Genomic DNA, 15,321 nt, shown 5'->3' on the forward strand with positions numbered 1-15,321 from the left:
TCCCCAGCCCCCGGGCCCCTGCGCCCGGCCTGCGCGCCTCTCTCTCTCCTCCGGGGCCTCCCGGTCCCCTCCTAGATGCCGCGCAACTCTTCCCCCCCCCCCCCCGCCCCCGGGCCCCCGCTCCTGGCCTGCGCGCCTCTCTCTCTCCTCCGGGGCCCCTCCAGCACACCGCGCTCCTCTCAGCTCGCCGCCCCCGGGCCCCCGCGCCTGGCCTGCACGCCTCGCTGCCCCCGCTCCCAGCCGCTCCAATCGGCCCACCGGCACCGCTAACCCCGCCCCCAGCAATCACGAGGGCCCCACGGATGCCACCATCTTTGGGCGCCGACTCCACATGCGGGCCCTGGGCGCCGCCATCTTGGGGCGCCGGCCCCACATGTGGGTCCTGGGCGCCGCCATCTTGGGGCGGCGGCCCCACATGCGGGTCCTGGGCGCCGCCATCTTGGGGCCCCGACTCCACGTGCGGGTCCTGGGCGCCGCCATCTTGGGGCCCCGACTCCACGTGCGGGTCCTGGGTGCCGCCATCTTGGGATCCCGACTCCACATGCGGATCCTGGCCACCACCTTCCGGAACTGGCACGCAATGTCCTTCCAGCATCTACTCGGACGACGACGACGAATATGGATTTTCTCCACGGCTCGCGGCCATTCAGCTCGACCAGTCACGTCCACGCACGCTCGCCAAAACGACGACGCTCATCTACCTCAACGGCCAGAAGACGGGCTGGCTGCTGGACTTTGGGAGCACGGAAAGCTTCGTTCACCCTGCCACGGTAAGACGTTGCGCATTCCCTGTCCATCCTGTAAAACACAAAATCGGGTTAGCCTCTTGTTCGCATCACCGGCTGCTGCATCGCGGACCTCACGGTCCAAGGGAAGGTTTTTAAAAATGATAAACTCCTTGTCCTCCCTGAACTTTGCGCACCGGCACTCCTAGGACTGGACTTCCAATGCAACCTGCAGAGCTTGACCTTCCAATTCGGCGGCCCTATACTCCCCTTACTGTCTGCAGCCTTGCGTCCCTCAAAGTGGACCCACCCTCCTTGTTTGCTAATCTCACCCCCGATTGCAAACCCGTCGCGACACTGAGCAGACGGCACAGCGCCCAGGACCGGTCCTTCATCAGGTCCGAGGTCCAGAGGCTGCTGACGGAAGGGGTCATCGAGGCCAGCAACAGTCCCTGGCGAGCCCAAGTGCTGGTGGTCCGGACTGGGGAGAAAAACCGGATGGTCATCGACTATAGCCAGACCATCAACCGGTTTACGCAACTGGATGCGTATCCTCTCCCCCCTTATTTCCGCCATGGTAAACGATATCGCGAAATACAAGGTCTTCTCCACTGTGGACCTTAAGTCCGCTTACCACCATCTCCCCCTCCGCGCGAGTGACCACAAATACACCGCGTTTGAGGCAGATGGGCGCCTCTACCACTTCCTTCGGGTTCCATTTGGTGTCACAAATGGGGTCTCGGTCTTCCAACGGGAGATGGACCGAATGGTCGACAAGTACGGATTACGGGCTACCTTCCCGTATCTTGATAATGTCACCATATGCGGCCACGACCAGCAGGACCATGCGCCAACCTCCAGCAATTCCTCCAAACCGCAAAACTCCTTAACCTCACATACAATAAGGATAAGTGCGTGTTTAGCACCGACAGTCTAGCCATCCTCGGCTACGTAGTGCGTAAAGGAGTGATAGGTCCTGACCCCGAACGTATGCGCCCCCTGATGGAACTCCCTCTCCCCAATACCCTCAAATCCCACAAACGCTGCCTGGGTTTCTTCGCATACTACGCCCAATGGGTTCCCAACTACGCTGACAAGGCCTATCCCCTCATTCAAACCACGACCTTCCCGCCGTCGACAGAGGCCTGCCAGGCCTTTAGCCGCATCAAAGCGGACATTGCAAAGGCCACGATGCGCGCCATCAACGAGTCCCTCCCCTTCCAGGTCGAGAGCGACGCATCAGAAGTTGCTCTGGCGGCCACCCTGAACCAAGCGGGCAGACCCGTGGCCTTCTTCTCCAGAACTCTCCAGGCTTCCGAACTCCGCCACCCCTCTGTGGAAAAGGAAGCCCAGGCCATAGTCGAAGCGGTGCGACATTGGAGGCACTATTTGGCCGGCAGGAGGTTTACCCTCCTCACAGACCAACGGTCAGTAGCCTTCATGTTTGATAATGCACAAAGGGGCAAGATCAAGAATGACAAGATCTTACGGTGGCGGATCGAGTTGTCCACGTACAGCTATGAGATCTTGTATCGTCCTGGGAAGCTCAATGAGCCTCCTGATGCCCTGTCCCGCGGTACCTGCGCCAGCGCGAAGATAGACCACCTCCGCTCCCTCCACGCGGACCTCTGCCATCCAGGGGTGACCCGCCTCTACCATTTCATTAAGGCCCGCAACCTGTCTTTCTCCATCGCGGATGTCAGGACAGTAACCCATGACTGCCACATCTGCGCCGAGTGCAAACCGCACTTCTACCACCCCGAGCGCGCACACCTGATCAAAGCATCCCGCCCCTTTGAACGTCTCAGCATTGACTTCAAGGGGCCCCTTCCCTCTAACAACCGCAACATTTACTTCCTGGCGGTAATTGACGAATTCTCCCGCTTCCCCTTCGCCATTTCCTGCCCCGACATGACCACATCGACCGTCATTAAGGCCCTCCTCTCCGTCTTCTCCCTGTTCGGCTACCCCGCGTACATACACAGTGATCGGGGGTCCTCCTTTATGAGCGACGAGCTGCGTCAATTCCTGCTCAACAGGGGCATTGCCTCTAGCAGGACGACCAGCTATAACCCCCGGGGTAACGGACAGGTCGAGCGGGAGAATGGTACCATCTGGAAGACCATACTACTGGCCCTCCAGTCCAGAGATCTCCCTATTTCCCGATGGCAAGAGGTTATCCCCGATGCCCTACATTCTATCCGCTCACTCCTCTGTACCGCAACAAATCAGACACCTCATGAACGTCTTCTTGTTTTCCCCAGGAAGTCGTCCTCCGGATCCCCTCTCCCGACGTGGCTGGTCACCCCCGGACCCATCTTGCTCCGGAAGCATGTGCGGGTGCACAAGTCCGACCCGTTGGTGGAACAAGTCCAGTTACTCCACGCTAACCCGCAGTATGCGTATGTGGAGTACCCCGACGGTCGGCAGGACACGGTCTCCCTCCGGGACCTGGCACCCGCCGGCGTGCGGCCTTCCTCCCCTTCACCACAGACCCCCCTGTTTTTTTCCCCCCAGCGCCCCACTCAGGTCACCCCTTCCCCATCCATGGCGTCTCCACAGCCAGCTCGGGTGACGGAGACTATTCAAGGACCATCGCTCCCGGACTCCAGGACGTCAGCGGAACCACCACCATCGGCTGAACCGACGTCACCTCCTCCACTGTGGCAGTCTGCCAGAACGTCACGGGCCACGAAAAGTCTGATTGAATCGATCTAAATTTCAACAGCTCCATGGACTTTGTTGGCACTTGCTGTAATATTGCTTATTGTCTGAGCCAGTGGGAAGCCCCCAAATTTAATAAAAGAAAGGAGAGAAAATTTTTGTCCTCCCGGCTGCTACTCATATCACCAGTTCTCTCCCCCCCCCCCCGCCCCGGCTCTCGTTGATACCCCCACCCCCCCACCCCCCCCGGCTTCTTTCTCCGCAAGGGGTGAATGTGGTGATATGATTTACATAGCTGTCTGCCATTGGGGCAGAACACCTGCTTAGCAGTGGCCCTGATCGGTCATGTGCCTCTCGACCGGTTGGTTGAGACCAGTCATGTGACAGCTCTCCGATTGGTCGAGAGGCTGAGTTAACCATGCCTCCTTACCGAGGTATAAATATTCGAAACGCCCGGCGGTCGTCCATTTTATTGTAGACAACCGCAGGGCTAAGTTCTAGCTTATTAAAGCCTAACTTTTGTAAAGCAACTCGACTCTCGTGCAATTGATGGCTCATCAGAGGTGAAACCCATGCAAATATGGTGAGAATGTGCAAACTCCACACGGACAGTGACCCAGAGCCGGGATTGGACCTGGGACCGTGGCACCGTGAGGCAGCTGTGCTTACCACTGTGCCACCGTGCTGCCAGGATTCTCCGTTTCTGAGATTAAATGTTGACGCCAACGCAGAAATCATGGACTTTCACAACAGCAAAACCGCCGCCACACAAAGGACCGATTCCACTTCTGTTAAGGGGTTAGCACCGGCGCCACATGGAACACAATCGATTCCAATGAGAAACGGTGTCGGATTCACCGGTTCCGCAATTGACACTCAGGAGGCTGACAAGCTGCAACCTCATATACACACTTCACTCCCCACACACCATCCCAGCCAACAAGATGACAGCGAGGAGAGCGGCACCCCATTTCACCGACGCCGAGCTGGTGACGCTCCTGGACGCCATGGAGGCGAGGAGGATGACCCTGTATCCTGGGAAGGAGGCTGTCAGCTGCCGCCGTTTGTCGTGCCTGTGTGCAGGTGGCAGAGGTGGTCAACACTGTGGGCAGCACAATATTTGCAAAAGACAAGGCTGAGGCATTTGCAACAATCTTCAACCAGAAGTGTTGAGTGGATGACCCATCTCAGTCTCCTCCAGAGGTCCCCAACATCACAGATGTCAGCTTTCAGCCAAAACAATTCGCTCCACATGATAAAATGAAACAGCTGAAGGCACTGGCTACTGCAAAGGCTGTGGGCCCTGACAATATCCCGGCAATAGTACTGAAAACTTGTGCTCCAGATCTTGCCGCACCCCAAGCCAAGTTGTTCCAGTACAGCTAAAACAGTGGCATCTACCTGGCAATGTGAAAAATTGCCTAGGTGTGTCCTGTACACAAGAAACAGGACAAGTCCAACCCAGCCAATTATCGCCTCATCAGTCTACTCTCCATCATCAGCATGTGATGAAAAGAGTCATCAACCGTACTATCAAGCGGCATTTACTCAGCAAGAACCTGCTCACGGGCACTCAGTTTGGGTTCCACCAGGGCCACTAGCTCCTGACCCCATGGGGCTGGTTTAGCACAGTGGGCTGAACAGCTGGCCTTTAATGCAGAACAAGGCCAGCAGCGCGGATTCAATTCCTATACCGGCCTCCGCGAACAGGCGTTGGAATGTTGCAACTAGGGGCTTTTCACATTAACTTCATTGAAGCCTACTTGTGACAGTAAGTGACTATTATTATTATTATTATTACCTCATTACAACATGGACAAAAGAGCTGAATGCCAGAGGTGAGGGGAGAGTATCTGCCGTTGACATCAGTTGATAGTTGTGGTGATTGGAGATCAATCATCTCAATTCCAGGACATCACTGCAGGAGTTCCTCAGGGTAGTGTCCTGGGCCCAACCATCTTCAGCTGCTTCATCAATGACCTCCCTTCCATCACAAGGAAATGAGGATGTTTGCAGATGACTGCACAATGTTCAGCACCATTTATTTGCAACTCCTCAGATAATGAAGCAGTCCATATCCAAATGCCGCAAGTCCTGGACAATATCCAGGCTCGGGCTGACAAGTGGCAAGTTACATTTGTGCCACACAAGTGCCAGGCAATGACCATCGCCTACAAGAGAGGCTCTAACCATTGCCCCTTGACATTCAATGGCATTAACATCTCTGAATCCCACAATCAACATCCTGGGGGTTACCATTGATCAGAAACTGAACTGGACTAGTCACATTAACACTGTGTCTACCAGGGCAGGTCAAAGGATAGGAATCCTACGGCGGGTAACTCACCTCCTGACTCCCCAAAGCCTGCCCACTAATAACAAGGCATATGTTGGGAGTGTAATGGAATACTCTCCACTTGCCAGGACTAAGCACCATCACTCATAAATTATATAGATCCGAGGGATTACCCAAAATCAAATTGATGATCTATTAGCCATCTATCTGTAGACAAGTAAATGATTAAAATCAATGAATACCCAACTTTTATGACCGTTTTAGCAGACATCCTACCTGTACGTTCCTTAAACCAGGATTTTTAATAACATTACTGCAAACAAATATAAAATGCAATGTACAACAATTTCTTTTTTGGTGAACGTAGGAATCTTTAAGGTTATATTTAAAGGTTAATCTCTTTCTAAAATCTAGTCCAGTTTGCATTTAGTATTTTGTCTCGTTTTACTGTGTTTTCATTCTCAGCCAGGGATAGTTAATTAGGTAACTAGTTTCAACTGATTTCCCTAGCCGTCATTGCTGACTCATCTCGGTACAATGTCAACTGGTAGAAAGGCAGCCAGTCTTGTTAGTGCACAACGGTATCAGCGAGAACAAAGATATCAGCTTCTGTCTACAGTTTGAGACGGAGTGTGAGCTTGGACATTTGGTGAGGGAATATTAAGGATATTTTTAAGAGTTAATCTCTCTATAGAATCTGCTCCATCTTACTCTTAACATTTAGCTATAATATATTGTTAAAATTAGGGTCAGGGTTAGGGGGATTCTCCGTTTCTATTTTCTTAACAAATGTAGAGTGCCCAATTCATTTTTTCCAATGAAGGGACAATTTAGCGTGGCCAGTTCACCTACCCTGCACATCTTTGGGTTGTGGAGGTGAAACCCACGCAAATATGGGGCGAATGTGCAAACTCCACATGGACAGTGACCCAGAGCCGGGATCGAACCTGGGACCTTGGCGCCATGAGGCAGCTGTGCTAACTACTGAGCTACCGTGCTGCCTGGATTCTCCGTTTCTGAGATTAAATGTTGATGCCAACGCAGAATTCATGGACTTTCACAACAGCGAAACTGCCGCCACACCTGAATCGATTCCACTTCTGTTGAGGGGCTAGCACCGGCACCACATGGAATACAATCGATTCCAATGAGAAACGGTGTCGGATTCACCGGTTCCGCAATTGATACTCAGGAGGCTGACAAGCTGCAGCCTCATATACACACTTCACTCCCCACACACACCATCCCAGCCAACAAGATGGCAGTGCGGAGAGCGGCAACCCATTTCACCGACGCCGAGCTGGGGACGCTCCTGGACACCATAGAGGCGAGGAGGATGACCCTGTATCCTGGGAAGGAGGCTGTCAGTTGCCGTCATTTGTCTTGCCTGTGTGCAGGTGGCAGAGGTGGTCAACGCTGTAGGCAGCATTGTACCCCTGGCACTAACCCACGTCCCACACACCTGTAACCGTACCCCCCTCCCGAACCCATACCCTGCACCACATGCGGGTACCCATACCAGCTGCCATGGTTGGGTGCCATGGCCACTGAGGCCTCTAGCTGCCTACCCCCAGGGCTGAATGAGTTGTACTGTCTAACACTCATTTTTTTCCTCCCTTCCCACTTTCCCCAGGAAAAGGTGTGCAAAGCCACCAGGAGTGGGAGAAGACCATCTGTATATTAGCTGAAACTGTACAGTGGTGAGTCCGCTCTGTTGGCTACAGAAATCATTTTTAACCAACTGCCTGAAAATGTCGCTAAAAGTGTAAGCCCTCCAATAGGGAGCATATCTATCCCTCACTGAGATTGAAAGAATAATGGGTGGGATTCTCCGTTGGCCGATGCTGAAATTGCAAAACGTGATTAGGTGGAGAATAGGTTCCGACGCCAAAAGCACGACGAGTGCCGATTTGACGCCAAATCGCAATTCTCCGTCACTCAACAGTGACGTCAATTCATACCGAGGTTCACATACGGTAAACACCGTTTGCTTATCATTAGCATGTCTGATCCGGTGTTCTGGGAGACCTCCGCGTTTCTCCTACGATGGGCCGAGTTCCGAATGGCGCGGTTCACTTGTGCTTTCAAAAATCGTGAAACCGGCGTGGTGGCTGATGATGGAGAGAGGAGGAGGTAGGCGTATGAAGTCAGCAAATGTGAAGATATCAGCTTGTCACTGAGTGCAGCTCGTGACAGTTTGTGCTTGGGAATTTGATGAGTCACAGAATTTCAAGACTTCATTTTATTTCCAGTCTAGTTTGAGTTTAGCATTTGACTAAATTTTACTGTTAAAGATAAATTAAAGTTACATTTCTGGGAGGATGTCAGCTGAAAAGTTGTCCTTCCCTCACAGTCCTATGACGCAGTGATGCTGGTGTGATCCCACTGATGAGGAACCTCACAGGCCCCAAGCCAACATCCAGGCCATTCATCTGGGGAAGTACGAGGAAGCCATTTATCTGAAGTCTTGTGAGAGTCGCTCAACTTCACCCCTAATCTCGAAGGAGGCAGTATCAGCAGAAGTGAGCTATTCAGCATTTCATAGCTCTCAGAACACCCTGTTCAGAAGAGGTTCGCGAGCAGAATTCTGCCATGCAGGAGTCAGACATACTCAGGCGATTTGAGGAGCATTGTCCTGTCCTCACTGCAAGTCTTCATCAAGGTGAGGCATTCAGCATTTCATAGCTCTGTGATCACCCTATTCAGAGGAGGTTTGCGAGATCTCGGACCAGAAGAATCTCTTTGGGTAGAGTTGAGGAATCGCAAAGGTAAAAGACCCTGATGGGAGGCCCCCTAGCAGTAGTCAGGATGTGGGGCAGAAAATAAATCAGGAGATAGAAAAAGCATGTAAAGAAGGCAATATCACAATATTCATAGGGGACTTCAATATGCAGGTGGACTGGAACAATCAGGTTGGTGTGGATCCTAAGAAAAGGAATATGTGAAATGAGTAAGAGATATTTTTTGGAGCAACTTGTGACAGAGCCCACTAAGGAATAGGCAATTCTGGATTTGGTGATGTGTAATGAAGCAGACTTGATTAGGGAACTTAAGGTGAAGGAACCCTTAGGGAGCAGTGACCACAATATGATAAAATTGACACTGCAGTTTGAGAGAGAGAGACGCTGGAATCAGATGTAAAGATATTACAATTAAATAAGGGTAACTACAAACACATGAGCGAGGAGCTGACCAGAGTTGATTGGAAAAGGAGCCCAGCATGGAAGACAGTGGAACATCAATGGCAGACGTTTTTGGGGGTTATTTGGGAGACACAACAGAAATTCATCCCAAGGATTAGGAAATATAAAAAAAGGGGTAAAAAAGAAAGGAGGAGGCTAAGGGGGCATCTATGGCTGATGAGGGAATTTGAGGACAGAATAAAAGCAAAAGAAAAAGCATACAAAATGGTGAGGATTAGTGGGAAGCCAGAGGATTGGGAAGCCTTTAAAAGCGAGCAGTGGACAACTAAAAAAACAATAAGGGGAGAGGAGAATAAATATGAGTGTAAGCTAGCTAGTAATATAAATGAAGATAGGAAGAGTTTTTTTCCTTATATAAAAGGTAAGAGAGAGGCAAAAATAGACATTGGACAACTGGAAAATGTGGCTGGAGAAGTAATAATAGGAAACAAAGAAATGGCAGAGGAACTGAATTGTTACTTTGCATCAGTCTTCAAGGTGGAAGGCACCAGTGGGATGCCAGAGCTCGAAGAGAATCAGGGGGCAGAGGTGCATGCAGTGGCCACCACTAAGGAGAAGGTTCTGGTGAAACTGAAAGGTCTGAAGGTGGATAAATAACCTGGACCGGATGGACTACACCCAGGTTCTAAGAGAGATAGCTTATGCATTGGTGGTGATCTTTCAGGAATCGCTGGAGGCAGGAAGGGTCCCAGAGGACTGGAAAGTGGCTAATGTAACACCACTGTTTTAGAAAGGAGAGAGGCAGAAGAAGGAAATTTATAGGCCAGTTAGCCTGACTTTGGTCATTGGTAAGTTTTTAGAGTCCATTATTAAAGGTCAGATTGTGGAGTACTTGGAAGTGTATGGTAAAATAGGACTGAGTCAGCATGGCTTTGACAAAGGGAGGTCATGTCTGACAAATCTGTGAGAGTTATTTGAGGAGGTAACAAGAAGTTAGACAAAGGAGAACCAGTGGACATGATTTATTTAGATTTCCAGAAGGGCTTTGACAAGGTGCTGCATAGGAGACTGTTAAATAGGTTAAGAGCCCATGGTGTTAAGGGTAAGATCCTAGCATGGGTAGGGATTGGCTAACTGGCAGAAGGCAGAGAGTGGGGATAAACGGGTCTTTTTCAGCATGGCAGCCGGTGACTAGTGGTGCGCCTCAGTGGTCAGTGCTGGGACCACAACTTTTCACAATATACATTAATGATCTGGAAGAAGGAACTGAAGGCAGTGTTGCTAAGTTTGCAGATGATATAAAGATCTGTAGAGGGACTGGTAGTATTGAGGAAGCAGGTGGGCTGCATAAGGACATGGACGGGCAAAGAACTGGCAGATGGAATACAATGTGGAAAAGTGTGAGGTTATGCACTTTGGAAGGAGAAATAGAGGCACAGACTATTTTCTAAATGGGCGAATGCTTAGGAAATCAGAAGCACAAAGGGATTTGGGGGTCCTTGTTCACGATTCTCTTAAGGTTAATGTGCAGATTCAGTTGGCAGTGAGGAAGACAAATGCAACATTAGCATTCATGTCGAGATGGCGAGAATACAAGACAGGGATGTACTTCTGAGGCTGTATAAGGATCTAATCAGACCTCATTTGGAGTATTGTGAGCAGTTTTGGGCCCATATCTAAGGAAGGATGTGCTGGCCTTGGAAAGGGTCCAGAGGAGGTTCAAAAGAATGATCCCTGGAATGAAGAACTTGTCGTATGAGGAATGGTTGAGTATTCTGGGTCTGTACTCATTAGAGTTTAAAAGGATGAGGGGGGATCTTATTGATACTTACAGGATACCATGAGGCCTGGATAAAGTGGACGTGGAGAGGATGTTTATACCTGTAGGAAAAACTAGAACCAGAGGACACCACCTCCACTAAACAGAGATGTTTCGTTTAAAACAGAGATGAGGAGGAATTTCTTCAGCCAGAGGGTGGTGAATATGTGGAACTCTTTGCCGCAGGAGGCCAAATCACTGAATGTCTTTAAGACAGAGATAGATAGGTTCTTGATCAATAAGGGGATCAGGGGTTATGGGGAGAAGGCATGAGAATGGGGGTGAGAAAAGTATCAGCCACGTTTGAATGGTGGAGCAGACTCAATGGGCCGAGTGGCCTAATTCTGCTCCTATGTCTTATTATCTTATGGTCCAAGTCTCAGCTGCACTCTGTGGCCTCTGCATTGGCGTCATCAGCCACTTTCTGAGGGGGTACCCCTTGTTCCCGAGGACACAATCTGTAACCGTTGCTCTCCCTCAACAACCGCTGGATCCGCTGCCAAGGATGTAGCTGTTGTGGAGGCTTCCTGGGAACCAGGCACAAACCTATGTGCTTGGCATTGTTGCAGATGATCTGCCATTCAGTGAATGGGATCCCCTGCAGTCCATGAAAGGGGCACCAGATGACCATGGGGAACACAGAGCCACGTGCGTGCAGTCAATTATTCCCTGAACCTGGGGAAATCCAGTAATCTACGTGAACCCCATGGCTCTGGTGCCTTGACTAGCCTGGTCCTGGTCAAAATTCATGTAGTTGTGCACCCTTGAAAATAGTACATCGGTCACCTCCCTAATGCATTTACAAACAGCAGACTGGGAGATACCGTAGAGCTCACCCATATAATTGGTGGTGTAAATAGTGAGGAGGATGGCCTTGGATTACAGAAGGATATAGGCGGGCTGGTCAGATGGGCTAATCAGTGGCAAATGGATAAGTGTGAGGTGGGGCACTTGGGCAGGACAAAAAGCAAGGTAATACATGATAAATGCAGGACCTTGGGAGGACCGAGGATCAGAGGGACCTTGGTGTGCATGTACTCCAAGGTCCCTTAAGTTAGCAGAGTAGGTGGATACAGTGGTTAAGAAAGCATATGGTATACTTGCCTTTATTAGCCTAGGCATAGAATTTAAGAGGCGAGAGGTTATGCTGGAACTGTATAAAATGTTGGTTAGGTTACAGCTAGAGAATTGTGTTGCAGTCCTGGAATCCACATTATAGGAGGGATGTGATAGTGCTGGAAAGGGTGCAGAGGAGATTTACCAGGATATTGCCTGGGCTGGACAGTTTTACTTATGAAGAGAGATTGGATAGACTGGGTTTGTTTCCTTGGAGCAGAGACGCCTGAGGGCGGACATGATTGAGATGTATAAGTTATGGGGGCCATAGATAGAGTAGACAGGAAGAAACTTTTCCCCTTGGTGGAGGGATCAATGACCAGTGTTATGGGCCAGGGTTTAGAGAACCCCAAAGTATATCATGGGGTTCCCCTGACCCACAACCTTTACTAGATTGTGGTATGGGGAGCACACGGCCCACTCTACAGGTGTGGTGGAGCAGAAATGGAAAAGTATTTTTTAAAGCAAAATAATGTTTATTCTACGAACTCAAGTTAACCTTTTCAAAACATACAGTGAGCATCTTAGCAACCATTAATTCAAATACAACCTCCAAAGAATATAACACTAAGTAATCCTTTATGCTTTCCTTTTAACATCCATAAGACTTAAAAACCTTCAAAACAGAAAGACATCAGGCTTAACTTCACTACTGAGAATATTTATAATTCTGAATTCACCAAATGATCCAGAGATGGCAGAGAGAACAGCAGTACACCTGCTTGATCTGGCTTCAGCTCCAACACTGAAAACAAAACTAAAACACACCCTGCAGGCTGCTCAAAAATGAAAGTAAAAAGCTGATGGACAGCCCAGCTCCACCCACTCTCTGACATCACTGCAGTAGTAAACACCCATTTCTTAAAGGTACTCTCACTACAGATATTTATATACACACCCATTTATAAACACCCATTTCTTAAAGGTACTCTCACATGACACCAGGAGCATAGATTTAAGTTAAGGGGCAGGAGGTTGAGACGTGATCTGAGGAATAACCTTTTCACCCAGAGGGTGGTGGGAGTCTGGAACTCAGTGCCTGAAAGAGTGGTGGAGAATGGACGGTCAATAGAATGGTCTGGAATGAGCACGCAAGGGACCCGGTGTCTGGGTCGGAGCAGAGCGGAGGTCCATAACTCCAAGAGGTGCCCGAGGAGGACCCTTCTGTCATCGATCCTGGGGGTGGGATCAAGACAAAGTCAAGGTGGTTGGCGTGCCTGTGGCTCTGCCTCACTCCCTGTTGCAGACGACTCGGACCCATACAGCAACTGGCTGTAGCAAGACAACTACTTGGTGTTGGGCACCGTGGATGAGCAGCAAAGCAGTGGACTCCTTCGTGCCCCTTCAAGAATCACTCATCTCCCCTGGGTAATCCTGGGACTTTCTTCTGATGGAGAAGAAACAGAGTTCACTGAAACAGAGTCTAGCTGGCCCTCAATCAATGGTCTGTTCCACCCATGCCTATTGTAACGGGGCACAGGAAATGGACAAGAACGAACGATGCATGTTGAATGGTTTCTTTACCAGGCTCCTAAGGGAGCAGAGGAACACATGTGCCTCCTCTCCCTCCAAAGCACTAACGTGCCCATCCCGTGTGATGGTGACTGTCGCACTATACTGCTGACACGAAGGTGTCATGTGAGAGTACCTTTAAGAAATGGGTGTTTATAAATGGGTGTGCATTTAAGTATCTGTAGTGAGAGTACCTTTAAGAAATGGGTGTTTATTACTGCAGTAATGTCAGAGAGTGGGTGGAGCTGGGCTGTCTGTCAGCTTTTTACTTTTTTTAGGCTGTTTGCTGCAGGATGTGTTTTAGTTTAGTTTTCAATGTTGAAGCTGAAGCCAGACAGAGCAGGTGTACTGCTGTTCTCTCTGAATCAAAAGACTATCTCTTGATCATTTGATGAATTCAGAATTATAAATGTTCTCAGTAGTGAATGTAAACCTAATGGGCGAGATTCTCCGGACTCACGACGGGTCGGAGAATAGCGGGCGTCAGAAATTTTTACGGCGACGCTGTTCCGACGCCCTCCCGCTATTCTCCGAACCCCGCAAATTGTCGGAGTCACGTTTCCCGACAAACGCCTCCTTCCCGCCCCTGACATGACCAGAATCGCCACTGAGAGCCCCCCCGCTATTCACCAGCCCGGATGGGCCGAAGTCCCGACGTCATGGCGCCCTGTTTGGACGTCGTGAAACACACCTGCTTTTTAAATTCGTCAACCAGTCGGCCTGGCTGACGACTGCTTGGAGGAGGTCAGGGCACCACTCTGCGCACCGCTCAGCGCACCGTTCAGCGCACCGCTCGAGTCTGGCCACAACGGGGAAGGCATCCCTGGGAACGGGAGGGGGTCCAGAACGGGGGCAGTGGGGGGGAGACGGGGGAGGCAGTGGGGGAGACGGAGGGGGCAGTGGGGGAGACGGAGGGGGCAGTGGGGGAGACGGGGGAGGCAGTGGGGGAGACGGAGGGGGCAGTGGGGGAGACGGAGGGGGCAGTGGGGGAGACGGGGGAGGCAGTGGGGGAGACGGAGGGGCAGTGGGGGAGACGGAGGGGGCAGTGGGGGAGACGGGGGAGGCAGTGGGGGAGACGGAGGGGGCAGTGGGGGAGACGGAGGGGGCAGTGGGGGAGACGGGGGAGGCAGTGGGGGAGACGGAGGGGGGCAGTGGGGAGACGGAGGGGCAGTGGGGGAGACGGGGGAGGCAGTGGGGGAGACGGAGGGGGCAGTGGGGGAGACGGAGGGGGCAGTGGGGGAGACGGAGGGGGCAGTGGGGGAGGACGGGGAGGCAGTGGGGGAGACGGAGGGGGCAGTGGGGGAGACGGAGGGGGCAGTGGGGGAGACGGGGGAGGCAGTGGGGGAGACGGAGGGGGCAGTGGGGGAGACGGAGGGGGCAGTGGGGAGACGGGGGAGGCAGTGGGGGAGACGGAGGGGGCAGTGGGGGAGACGGGGGAGGCAGTGGGGGAGATGGAGGGGGCAGTGGGGGGCGACGGAGGGGGGGGGTTAGGTAGAGAGTGAGCCGTCCAACCCCGTAACAAAATGTCTGCCACCATGCCATGGTGTGCAGGTGACGAGGACACGGCCGCTGGTTCCCCTGTGGCTTCCGGCCACAGGCCACTGACGCACCCGTGAGGAGGCCATAGTTTACTGGCCGTTGGATGCAGAAAGTGACCAGGGGTTAGGCTGACCGCGTGTCAGCAGCGCGACCAGGCCACCGGGACACACTGGTATCCCATGGCTGGCGGCTGCCGAGGTGTCGACTAACGTCCGTCTAACATGTCCCGTTTCTCTGCCTCCTCCCACCCTTCTGTAGGTTAGCACGATGCATGGGAACAGAACGGCTATGTTCTGCGCAGTGGTTGGGGCCGCTCTACTGGATTTGGAGATGCAGCAGCATCCACACCCACAACCCGCAGTGGCTGCAGGGCCAGCTGCAGCAGCAGAGGGAAGGGCCGAGGAGTTGCCAGTCGTCGAGCAGCATGGGGGGGGGGGGGAGGAGGAGGAGAAGGAGGAGGAGGAAGAGGAAGAGGAGAGAGTGAGGGTGCAGCCACGGCGTCAGAGG

The sequence above is a fragment of the Scyliorhinus canicula genome, chromosome 5 (assembly GCF_902713615.1).
Source record: "Scyliorhinus canicula chromosome 5, sScyCan1.1, whole genome shotgun sequence".
Classification (NCBI taxonomy): Eukaryota; Metazoa; Chordata; class Chondrichthyes; order Carcharhiniformes; family Scyliorhinidae; genus Scyliorhinus; species Scyliorhinus canicula.